Source organism: Tribolium castaneum, chromosome 3 (assembly GCF_031307605.1).
Source record: "Tribolium castaneum strain GA2 chromosome 3, icTriCast1.1, whole genome shotgun sequence".
Lineage (NCBI taxonomy): Eukaryota > Metazoa > Arthropoda > Insecta > Coleoptera > Tenebrionidae > Tribolium > Tribolium castaneum.
In genome coordinates, this window is record NC_087396.1 from 18,798,038 (window position 1) to 18,811,272 (window position 13,235).

At 30.5% G+C, this 13,235-nt stretch overlaps 1 non-coding gene across 1 annotated transcript; it reads right to left on the minus strand.

Moving 5' to 3' along the window:
* Window positions 1-2,053: 2,053 nt before the first annotated feature.
* On the minus strand, window positions 2,054-2,130 carry Mir31 (microRNA mir-31). The gene has a single exon (NR_036284.1). It is a non-coding gene; the product is annotated as a microRNA mir-31 (primary transcript).
* Between the last annotated feature and the right edge of the window lie 11,105 nt (window positions 2,131-13,235).

Genomic DNA, 13,235 nt, shown 5'->3' on the forward strand with positions numbered 1-13,235 from the left:
GACAAGTTTTTATCAAATAATTTCGAATGTGTCAGGACTTACGTTAGGGTTGTAATTTAAAAAAATGTTCGTTTTCTAATTCCCCATCGAACAGTATAAAAATACTGTCAGTGAAATAAGCAAAATAAAAGTTTAGAAGAAAATTAGCACCTGTAGTAATTCAGTTCAATCAAATTTAATCAATAAGTCTGTTAGACTTTCTTCAACACCTACCTAGTAATAATGTCATTAAAAAAACAATGTTTCTGTTTTTTATTAATTTTTAAAACTATTGAAGGTGCAAACCGATTCTTTTGGTTTTTATTTTTTTAAAAAGCAATTTGAAAAAAACTTTAGAAACTTAAGAAGCTAAAAACTTCTTGGGACAATCAAAAATATTTTCCTAAAATGCGTCCTAGAGTATAAATAACATCTATCAAAGGTACGACTTTACTAATAACTGAGCAACAGAAGACAGAAGATGAGCTGGACCACTCTGTATAGTAGTAAGAAGTTGTTTGAAACTTGCTTAACGATTAGATAATGTCAGTTTTGCAAAACCAGAGAACCGTTGCCAACAAACTACATATTGCTTACATTTCACTTATTTAAAACAATTGCATTTAACAATGTACTTAAAATTTTCGTAATACTCTATTCCGTTAGGTTTCGATTTCGTTAGCTTTGCATTAACCGACATGTTTGGTTTTTTAAGTTTTACAGGTTTTACTTAAAATCAAAAAAGTAATTTTTCTAACAGGAAACGATTCAGAACTGGAATAATTAAACATTTTTTTTAATTTTTACTTCTTATTTAAAATAAGGCTGTACACTGTTGTTTAAAAATATCAAAAAAATACAGGTAGATAGAGCATAAAAATCTCAATAGTAAGGCAGTGCAGAAATACTTATTTTGAAAATTGTATTTTTTTAAATTCAAGCTTTCATCAAATTGCGCACCGCCTCTCTCATTGTTCAAAACGTTGCGAAGATGTTTAAAGATACAAAAAAGTCACCAAAATTAAATTTTCTAAAAAAGACTTAGGTTTCATAACCGTCACCAACCACCAGTTGGTTCGCTTGAACGTCTTTGGGGCCTAAACAGTTAAACATATGGTGATGATATCAACCCCAGACCCCAGAAAATTTAAATTTCTACCACTTTGTTTCTTACATTTTTCGTGTATCTTTAGCCGTATTCACAGCGTTTCGAAAAGTATACAAGACATTTGGAAAATTTTGAGTTTTTTTCATGTTTGTCCAAAAAAATTGTCGTCAGATTGTTAACAATTTGGTGTAGCTAACAAGCTATGTAACAATAATTCTATGATTTGGTAGACCTTATTTTGGAAATCATAATTTTTTGCCTGTTTAGTAATAATTCAGGGACCCCGAGAGCGACCCATCAATTAGAAGTGACTTTAATTTAAACAGTAATTCTGGAAAAGTGTTTTAAATGCGCAGTATTAAAAAAAAATGTAAAACAGTGATTGGCGGGACCTAAATAAAACACAGCAAAAATTTAATCCAAGAATTGTTTCTTTGATGTTGTGAGCTAAGCTAATTTTTTTATCCCTCAAGCCTCGAGCAATATATTTATCTCATGAAATTATTTACCAACGGTAATATTATGCTAAGGTACACAAAGTAAGGCCTACATAAACGTTATAAAACCAACTAAAGTGTAGACTTTATTTAGGCAAAAGCATGAGCAAAATACGTTTCTAGCAAAAAACAAAAAATTGGAGGAAACGGCAAAACTCTTCGAATGCGCTTCTTGCGACAAGAGTGCAATGAGTGCGCACGCTCACAACGAAGAAATTTGAAATTTTCCGCACACTCGCGAGTGTTATTTCGAAAAAGCATCTAAATTGTTAAGCGAAGTGAAAGATTTCCACTAAGTAGCTCCATTATTGGGAGGTAAAGCGTAAAGTAAACAAATTTTATTAGAGTCAAGGCCGCATTTGGTTTGTTAGTTTTAGTAATATACTTGCGTGTGACTTTTTCCATTGCATAACTTCCAATACTTACACCGAAAAAAGCACAAAAACTCGCTTTATTAAAGCCGCCGAGGAAGGCTTAAGTTGGCCGGATGAGACATAGCCGTTTCAAACACCTTCAGCTATGCCGACATCTTGCCTGCTCTGCCTCCCGAAAAAAAGAAATGTTTTAACACCACATTAACACCTCATCAAGTGGATTAGTGTTGACTTGGCAGAAAAAATGCACGAGTGCTAACACCAGCGACTGTTGCGGTTGGAAGCGCGATTATGACTGCGGAGTGCAGCAAGCGCCCAAGAAATAACCCTTTACACATCCATTGAATCACTTCCTTCGCACTGGAGGCACGTGCTTGCACCTGTATGCCACTACGTGTCCTCACCCCACCCACGGAGATGCTGACGAAACGTGCCCTCGTACGCGGAGGTATTGCGCGCTTTTGGGGAAATTTTGGGCTCATTTCTTTACCTCAAAGTGTTCAATGAGCCATCGTTAAAAAAATTTCTTCTTGATTTTGCCTTTTTTTAGGGAAAAGAAAAAACGCTAAAGAGTATAGGGACAAATATCAAAAAATATGATTAGATACAAAAAAAAATATGTAATTGCATAATTACAATTAAATACACAATAATTACATTTGAATACGAAGTTTGACTGCTTTCTTTCTTACGGCTTTTCCCGAAAAAGAATAAATAATAACTTTTGGGAAGGAACTTGCTTTGTTGTTACATTGAGAACTCAAAATTCGCAAAAAACACTAAAAAAACATTTTTTTTAATTATCCAATTAGAGCACATAAAAAATGAGCGTGGATAAAAGCTAATTAGTTGCTGCAAATGAATAAAACGAAGCTCCAGTACTGACAGAATCCATAGGTTTGGCAGAAACACTTAAAACTATTTTTTGTAAGTTGCCGCCATTTTGATGCTTTAATATCAAGTGCGATGTCAGGATAGTCATTATTTGACGGAACATTTTACGAAAATTTTTAGGTTGGCAAGAAGAAAATTCAGGACCGTATTTTTGCGAATTTCACAAATTTCAGGGGGTGTTCATGCAAGATTACCTTCATTGTCATCCAGACAATTTTTTACTTTCAAAATTGAGATATTACCAACTGTCACTGACCTGAATCGACTGTGACCTAAATCGATTAAAATAACAATTTTTGTTTAAACAACGGCAAAAAGGGGGCAAATTACAAAAAATTGTATAATAAAAGACCTTGAGACACTCATTCTTTCAAAAAACTCGTGGCTAACGCCATTCGTTCTTGAGACTGGATAATAACAATTTGACGAAACATTTTATGAGAATTTTTATGTTGGCAGGTAGCAAATTTGCGACCGTATTTTTGCCAATTTCTTGCAAGATTACATTCATTGTCACCCATACTTGATTTTTTTGACAGAATTTGCATAAAACAAAAATTTTAAAACAATATGTTTCACTTTCAAAACTGAGGCATTGCCAATTGTCACAAAAATTCCTAAGTTGATTAAAAAAACAAAGTTTGTTTAAAAACGGCAAAAAAGGAGCAATTTACAAAAAATAGTATAAAAAACTCATTTTATAAGATCTTAAAGCACTTATTCTTTCAAAAAACTCGTGGCTAACGCCACTCGATCTTGAAACTAGATTCGTGCTTTAAGACAGGTCTAATGAAACTTGTTTTTTAATATACTATTATGTATACAAAATACTCGTACAAAATATGATTACCATTTTCCACAGTCATATCTATGGTTAAGAATAAATCAATATTAAGAATATCTTCAACATCACTATTTTGTATCAATGTTCGGGTTTGAAACTGAACACCCGGTTATTATTTAATTAGTAAAATCGGTATCGTGTCTTATTTGTTATGATAATAATCATTGTCTGACCAAGAATAGTATTTTGAAACCTACTCTACGTGTATTTATGTTCAAAATATATTCACTTGGATGATGTATTTGACTAAATTAAATACTACAGTTGACCTTCGATCACTTGAAGTTCCCAACCAAATAGTTTGAGTTAGCGAAAACTCGTATTATCAAAATAACTGAAAAAACTAAGATTGAATTCATAAAGTATGTTTTTCAACAAAAAAAACTAATTTGATTCCTATATTGTACGCTGGAAAAAATATTTTCTATTATTAGTAATGTCATTCTATGACAGGCGATGCTTAAACGTTGTTTTGCCCAAAAAATACGTAAAGAAAATTGTCGCTAGATGTAAAGTATAAATGGTAAGAAAAAAAGGTTCTACTTAGAAAGGCTGATCGATTGATTGTCAAAAAGGCTCAAAATATAAAGAAATTCAAGTTATCGAAGTTCGACTGTACCAACTTAAATAGTGATAAGTAGTACCTACAACAATTTTTTTATATAAACAGCGATTCCAGGAGTAATGCAACCTGCCACAGAAATTTTTAAAATAATTTCATCTGGTATGATTCAAAATATTTTGTCAAAAATTCGGTTTATATTTATGTATTTTGTGACAAAATAGTATTTTTTGTTATGGATTTAAATTGGAGTAATTTATTGGGTTCAAAATTTACATACATTGCCTTGTAAGCGACAACATAAAATACTGTTGACTGCTGATGTATTACAACTGTTGAATAATTTTTGAAGAGCGTTTTTCTAAATTTTTCTAGTTTCTAGTTTAGAAAATGGAAACCTGTAAGTAAATTGATTAGTAACTAATATTACTTTTTTTATCTTCTTAAATTTTGATGTTGTGTCCGTTATTGCAAACATATAAATGTTGCTGTTATTTCTTACTTCCTTAAACAAAACCAATAATTTTTAATTTCCACTGTCTAATTTTGATATTGTTAAAATCTTCAATAATTAAAATCTGTCTGAACACATTTTTGTCGAGTTATTTTTTTATATAAGATTTTTTTGTCCCATCCGTCATGTATACACAAAAAGTAAATTAATCAGACGTCGTTACACATTGCTTTGTTTTTCGGTTTCGTGGTTTCAAAAGTTTCAACAAGTTCCACCTTTTACGTCAGAAATATTTGCTGGAATTACTGCATTTTAAATTAATAGAATTTTATAACGATTGTTCAACGACTAAATACGATGTCCTGTCCGTCATGAGTGTTATGACGTATTTATTTTTTCTGCTCGTATTTCAAAATTTACAAATGTGGCTCCAATTGTAGGTTGCAAACAGTTTGACTGGTACCAAGTTCCTATAAAGAAAAATTCCCTTCCATTGATGCTGTTCATAAAAATTGAAAATAAAATCTAAAAACTTGTGCAATTTGTGTATGTCCGTAAGGATGGAATGGTTGTAAAAGTAAATTTAGAAGTTTGATAAAATTTCATTTAATTATTTAAAAATATATTTTAAATATAAATACGCATTATTTTAGAAGAAGAAATATCTTAGTTATTTATATTTATTTATGATAACATTAATAACATATTAATAAATAAGAGTGTACATATTTTTAAGACTTTACCCTCGGCTCATATGTTTTACAAAATTATGACTTTTGAAACATATATTTTTCTTTTCTACTACTTTTTTTGTTTCACAGTCACACGTACTAAAAAGGGCCTCCGGAGGAGTAAATTCGCTTCTGCCAGGTGACCTGGTTGGGGGCTAATTGGGACTAGGTTCAGCTTTGACGAATTTGCCTTATTGTAAAACAAACAGATGCAATGTTTAACCTACTAAAGGATTATTGAAACTAGGGTTTGGGGGAACCTTAAGGTGTGGAATTTGAAATTAATGCTTAATTTACTGTTTACTCTCGCAAATTTTTGTATTGTCGACGTGTTTGCAGTGTTTGGAAATCGCGGTGATTTATTTGCTACATGAACATTATTCCATTCTTGGGCATCTTTTACGTCTTCAAAATTTTGGAATGTTCTCTTAGCGCGACAGAATTTAAACGGGCACAAGGAAATTAATTTTTATTTGGCACAACTTTTTTAAAGCATACTTCAAAGTTTCAGTACTCTCCCTCGAAACATGCCTAATTTAGCAGAAAAACCGCATTCACGTCCGTCCTCATTTAAATTTTAAACAACCAAAACTTAGCACATCGCCAAACTTCTTCAAGATGCGATCCCTGACCTGCCTGACAAACCAAATCCATGAATATTTCACACAACGTTGAGAAAAACTAAATTCGGTATTTAAAAAAATTTATTAGGGAACTTTACGAGCCAACATCTGGTCTGATAATAAAATCTCGTTGACGAGAAAGTTCCTAATTTGTGTTTAGCCTGATTTGGCTATAAATTTCACGCACCCTCTTGTGTCATGCGGTTTCTGGATTGACGTCTACATATTTCGCATTAACTGAACTGTTATTCTTACACAGAAGCAACGTTTGCTGGAAGCACAAGATTTTATTCGGTAAATATTGCTTCACTTACAAGAAGTTAAATGGTGTGAGAGCAGATTGTTTGCGGTTGAGTCATTTTCAATTTATTACTCCCAAGATATCAGTCTTGAATTTCAATTGTTTAATTTCAATGTTTAAGCTTCTGGTGTGATGCGCTCGTTATTTTATTGAATAGCTACAAATATGGTATAGACTTGTTTCTTCATACTTCCAAGAGAAATTAAATTTTAATTGCATCAGCGGGTTTGGTGATTAGTAATAATAACGCATACGTATTTATTTCAATTTTTTGTACTCTACACCACATAAGCCGAAGTTACAGTAGTTTATGGTCCTCGAAGTTTATGTCTCACTTTGTTGAATCAAACACAAACCTTTATAGACTGATTTATTGCCGTAATAATTAATTATTGTGGAATTAATGGTTTGTGGTTTCCCATCTCTTTAGGCGGCAAAGTTTAGTGTTTGGAAATGAGAAACTATTCACACATGTCTGAATAGACATTGACGGGTCCACCAAGCTTATTAAAGAAACAAATTAAAAAATTACAAAATGCAATATAAATGCTGGTCCTAAACTAAAAACTAAAAATGAAGAGTTTTGTTCATATGGAAAAGAAAGAAAAGCCCAAGCAACAGGGGAAAAATATTTAATCTGTCTCTGACTTAAAATTTTTCTTCTTTTCAGAAAACAAATACGTACATATTGTCAAAGTAATTTTCGAGCGTTTCTTTATTTGTTGAATAAGTACTTCGGTGAAAATTATTATACAATATATAAAATGCCACACAACACAACAACAAATTCGTTAGTGTAAAGACAAAAAATCTACTTTCCGCAGAATTTTTTATGGTCTCAAGCACCACAAGTTCATAGTTATAATTTATAATTGAGTGAATAGGTAATTGACAATTATTGTTAATAAAAAATTATTACATTACTATTACACACAAGCTATACCGTCTAAACCTTACATTAAAAGTATTTAAGTAAGTAATCTGAAAATTTTTGTACAACCATGATCCATTAGGTCGTTTTGATCAGACGTTATCAACTTTCTTGTTTTAAATGGAAATTTATGTTTTTTACTGCATTTTTGGATTATTTGAATTATTTTAAAGAAGTTTTTTTTAGCTTTCCCGATACCTAAATTCAGTTGTTTTCGAAATATTTAGTATTTTTTGCGAATTTTTGGATTTACATATTTGACTTCAAATGTCTACAACTTTGCGGTTTTTAGAAATTATTAAATCCTTTTTGGCTTGTTTGAAAGAGATGGTTTACATCGTCTTTTCTTTAGTGTTTCCAATTTTCAAAAAAAATAGCAAACTCCAAATTTTGCAGAACTTTAAACATCCGCCATAACTCAAAATTTTGCATCGATCTGCATCCCAGCGACTTACGGCTATACACCAATTTTCAGATAAATATCATTATCAAAACTTTCAATATTTCTAAAGTAGGGTTTAGACGGAACAGCTTTTTAAAAAGTTAGGAATAACACAGAATTCGCAATTCCTTTATAAAACTTTAGAGTTACTTGAGAAGTAAAATTCACCTCTGATTTTTTGCACCAGGTTTCATACATTTTCTCTGATTTTTTTATAATTCCCCCTCAGAATTACTAGATTTTGGACTTTTTAATTTTTTTAAGTGGAAAAAAAATGTGAATGAAAAAAATAATAACGCAAGTTAGAGTATTTAGTAAAAAACACAAAGCAACAAAATACTTTGACAGCACTATTAAAAATAGGACGTATTTGTTATTAGAGATAATTTATTTTCTACATAATTTTCTTTCATTGACAGAAAACAAACTTCAAATTATAGGTAGATATTAGCTGTTTCAAAACTATAAAAATGCCAACGTCGCATTTTCTCACAAAATTAGCTGTTTTAAATTATTCATGCACTTCCAAAAAAATAATAGCTAACGTAATTTATACTTTCAATGAGAGATTGATATTGATAACTATTTTACATTTTCATCAACTTTATTTAAAAAAATAATTTGGTAAAATGCGACGTTGGCGTTTTTATTGTCAGAAAGTAATTGTATTTATTATTTTATTATTGATTTATTGATTAACGCTGTCTATCTCTGCATTTTGCTCGTATTCTATAATTTTCTATATTATTCTATGTTCGATTTGTTTTTTTTTTTAATTTTTTAATCTTAATTTAAAAGATTGCGTCTGCCACTTTTCCTCCACCTTTTCTTTCACATATATGGCGAGATCAAAATTCATTTAATTAGGAGTAAACAGTGAAATACGTATAATTATTAGAATATTTCAAGAGCCACGTGTGTGTAGATGGCAATAAGTCATAATTAATTTAATTCGCCACACGTTTAAAACGCTTCCTTCTAAGGCACTTCCTTCTAAAGTCATCAAGAAGCATTTTGTTGCTTCCAACAATAAGTAATTTCCCAACCACTTTAACAAAACCGTTGTAACTTGCGCTTTTTAGAGCTTTTCTAATTAGTAAACCTAATTGCCTTGTAAGTGTAAATTTTGACAAGACAAGACAATATTTGTTCAAATATGCATATGTGGTAATTATTTAGTCTATAGCAGAGAACGGTATAACAAATAAACAAATTCACAATTACGAAGAAACTGACAGATTTGGAATGTGATGAGTATTATAAATAGAGCTGATGGCGTAATTTTGAGGGTGCCCCACCCTATTTAGCACCGGCGTTGATTGAAATTCCTGGTGCGTGTCCATCGGCTACTCATATCTTTGACTATACATTGTTTCGCTACAATCAATGCTTCGCACATCTTCATTCTCTTGGCGGAAGTTGGTGACGACGTGACATCCATCGGTGGGCTTTTTATGGGCAGGTATTTTCATCGGCGGTTCTTTGCATACAAATCGGTGTTGGAGTGTCTATTTCGTCGTGGCCGTTCTTGGTAAACTGGGGTTTATAGGTGCACTAGGAGAATAATTTTGTACATATTTATTCTATATTATGGGGCACACATGTCGTAATTTCGCCAGTAAACAATGAATAGAAATTTATTGGTGTCGTTACGGGTCGGCGCTATTAATCGTTTAATTAATAAATACGTTCTCAAAATGGGATTATAAAAATATTTTAGAGGAAGACGCTTATGCAACGACCGACAATGCTGTTGCACTCCAACAATTGGCTCGTAAGTGAGGAAGTGTTTGCAGGAACAAGCTGTTGGGTAATGGAATTCCGAGAGCATTCGCTTTTCAAATGCGCCTGGTATATGGTTGGCCCGGATTTTTCGAGCTTTTGCAAATATTTTCTTTCCTAGGTGGACTGTAATAAATGATTACGGCTTAATAAAAAGGATGACCTTAACATTATTAATAATTGTTTTATATTCATTTACAAAACTTATTTTTATTACGTTATTATATCATGCCTAAATAAAATTACACGGAAGGACAAAGTAAGCTGAAATTTGTTTAACAGTTTCTGCATGAGAAATAATTGCTTTCAAGTAAGTATAACACAATACAGATTGTGTACACAATGTCCTAATACTTTTACGAGTTTAACACTTAAATATTGTAGGCCAAAAAGGATGTTAGTTGTAGCCGTTTTCTAATATAAACATAAGTCACTGACTTCCACATGTTGGAAAAGCACATTTTTGAGTTAACAAGTTTCGGAGAAATTGCAAAATAAGGGTAATTTCTTAAAAAATTGATCATACTTCCTATATTGGCACCGGAAAGCTTATACGAGTCCTAACAACAAAATGTTTGGACGAAATCTCGTTTATTTTTAATTAAACTGGTTTTATTAAAACAACAATTTTTTTATAATTTGCATGGATTCATACTTTTATGCAATTCTTTGAAGTGTTTTTTGTAATTTATTGTTCAATTTTCAATCTGGTACCAGAAAAAAAATATAAATGATGAAATTTTTCCACTTGAGCTTGGATGGACTCTAAGGAATTTAACACCAAAATGGGTTTTCGACTGTAAAATTTTGTCATTTAACATTATTTGACCTTCAATTTGATGAAATGCTAAACATTCGTTGGGGTTTAAATTAATAAGGTAACTAAAAGGGTGGAAATTCCAACAATGGCAAAATAATTCCTCTGGAATACTCACTTTGGAGGAAAATCTTTAGCGCAAGTTGCAAAAAAACTGAATATGGCCAATTCTTTAGTGGTTTAGATTATTCAAGTATATGGAGAGCAAGGTCAATAGTTATTAAAGAAAAAAGTTCTGGAAGATCACGAGTTGTGACACAAAGGCAACACTTAATAAAAATTTGTAAATGTTACCACAGAAGCACTTTAAGAGAAGTAACTGTTCTAAGGATTGCAGAAACATATTCCAATTGTTCTTGAGAATGTTGTCTCAGATGAATAAAAAAACAGAACTTGATTTTTATAAGATAGATACAAATGAATAACAAAATGTTTCTTTCCAAAATAATGATTAACTAGGCAAAAAAATATTATTTACTTTTGCTCAAAAAAAAGGGAGAACTTTATGGATCAAAAGTTAGTGAGTGGCATTAGACACGCAATGACTGGAAAAACGTCATATTTAGTGATAAACATTAATTTGATGTATGCGTTAGAAATTTTGAAATTCTCGAAAACGAGTAATAAAAAATAAACAAGTTTTAAAAATACGGTTAAATTTGCTAGGAAACAAATGGTATGAGGATATATGTTGGCAAATGTTTTTGAGCAATTTGAGTTCTTAGATGGGACAGTAAACACTATCAAATAGTAAATTTTGCAAAAATGATTATTACCACCACTGACTGGAAAATTATATCCCAAAGTAACTTTTATTAAAAAAAATTATGCCTCTTGTCAAACAGCAAAACTTTTGAATAATGATTTGGTAATTCTGAAAATAACATTCAAAAGCTAGCAAAGCTCTGATTTATATTTATATTGTATCTTTTTGGAACAAAATAAAAAATTATTTTAGAAATCTTCCCCAGTGGTTATTGAAAGATTTAAAAAATAAAATAGAACAAGTTTAGAACAATAGAACGCCAGAATTCTCTGGCAGATTCGTTAAAAGTATTCCAGCGGTAAGTCGAGTCGTCATTAAAGTTAACTAAGAATGCCACAAATTACTAAGAAGTTTTTCTGTTTTTTGTTTAAACAATTAGTTGTCCGATATCATTCATGTTTTTTTTGTTTCAATTTTATGTTAAATATCAAGTGCTTTAAAGTATTTTAAAATAGGTCATAACCATAACTCATAAGCTACAAAATAAACGTACTTCTTCAATTTATTTGTTTTTTTTAATAAGCATTCTTTGAATTGACGTGCTTTTTTATTGCAAAAAAGTCGTCGTTCAAACATTTAGTTCTTAGGGCTCGTAAAAAAAATTATAGAAATGATCATAAAAATCTGATTTGGTGATCAAGAGGAGTAAGAATAAATAAAAATCAAAATTTCCGAAACTATAATTAAAGTGCAAGTCGCTTCTAAGACTTTTCCAGCCAATAAGTATTTCAGTCTGTAAATAATCTGTTGTAATCGAACTCATGAGTAAAAGATAAAACGCTACATACTTCTTGTATACAGAGTCTAAAGATACTTGTTCTTTTTCTACTTTGGTTTCACAAATTGTTCAGTGAAACCGAAAATAGTTTCACAAAGAGAACTTTTGTGCAACTCTTTTTAGTAAATTTTTTTTCGTCGTGCTTCAAAACCATTCATGGCACAATAGAATGTCTTATAAAACTCGTTTAATAATATACTATTTTTTAATTTTATTTAATAAAAAATTCGATTAACTTTTGTTTGAGTGAGTAAAGAAATTGGAATAAAAGAGCATTTTGTTGTCGATATTGAAAATAGTTATAATGAGACTATATCCCTTTAGGTACATTAAAGACATCATTTCAGGTACCTACTAAGTTTCACTGAGATACGCAAATTCAAAAAAATTTTTGATTAAAAAATGAAAATAATATTTTGTATTTACGTGCATAATTTAATTTGAAAAAGATGATAAAATGATATTGGACAAGTAATTCAAATTTCATCGTGTGAACTGATTTTACAGTGTTTATGCTTTAACATTACATCATCACAACTATAAATATTTGTGTTTAGTACACTTTAGAACAGTACAATATCTACTAACAAATTAATGAAGGTAGTTCTTTGGTATTCTAATTATGTTTATGTAGCTAGGTAATAAATACGAGTAGGAAGATACTTGCACTTATCTAAAAATCTAACTTATGACGTCTACCGTTTAAAATTTTTTACACAAAACTAAATCAAAAGATGAGAAGAGATTAGATATCATTTTCAATCAATTGTTGTTTTGTGTAATTCTGTCTGCTTATATTTTTGAACAGAATAAATGAATGAATAATAATTTGTTATGTTAAATATAACTACAATATTAATAAAGATAATTACAAGTACTAATCAGTGTAATGGAGCTATTTGACGAATTAAGAAATAACAGTTTTACGTTGACTTATTATTTCTTAACAAAAATATGAGTGATGTGAATGTATCTATATTCTTTAAGTCTCCTATCAGCAGGGTCTTTTATTAATTTATATTTATTGATTTGTTTTTTGAAAAAAAACATGTACATATTACTATAATAAAGTAAAAATGAAATCTTATTTTCCTTTTTTTCCTCGTTGATACTTTTCCTATTGGATTTTGTGTTGGTGTGCGCTTTACTTGAAGTTATGCAAAATTACTGCCTCATATTTCTGTATGAGAATATAAAACAAAAGAATTTTATGTAGGTAACTGCTACTGCATTAACAATTTAGTAAATCAGATATTAAAGACACATAGTTGTGAAAAATAAAAATGTCCGATAACATATCTTCTTCTACAGTATATCTAGCGTACAGTGTTAATTATTATTAATTCAACTTT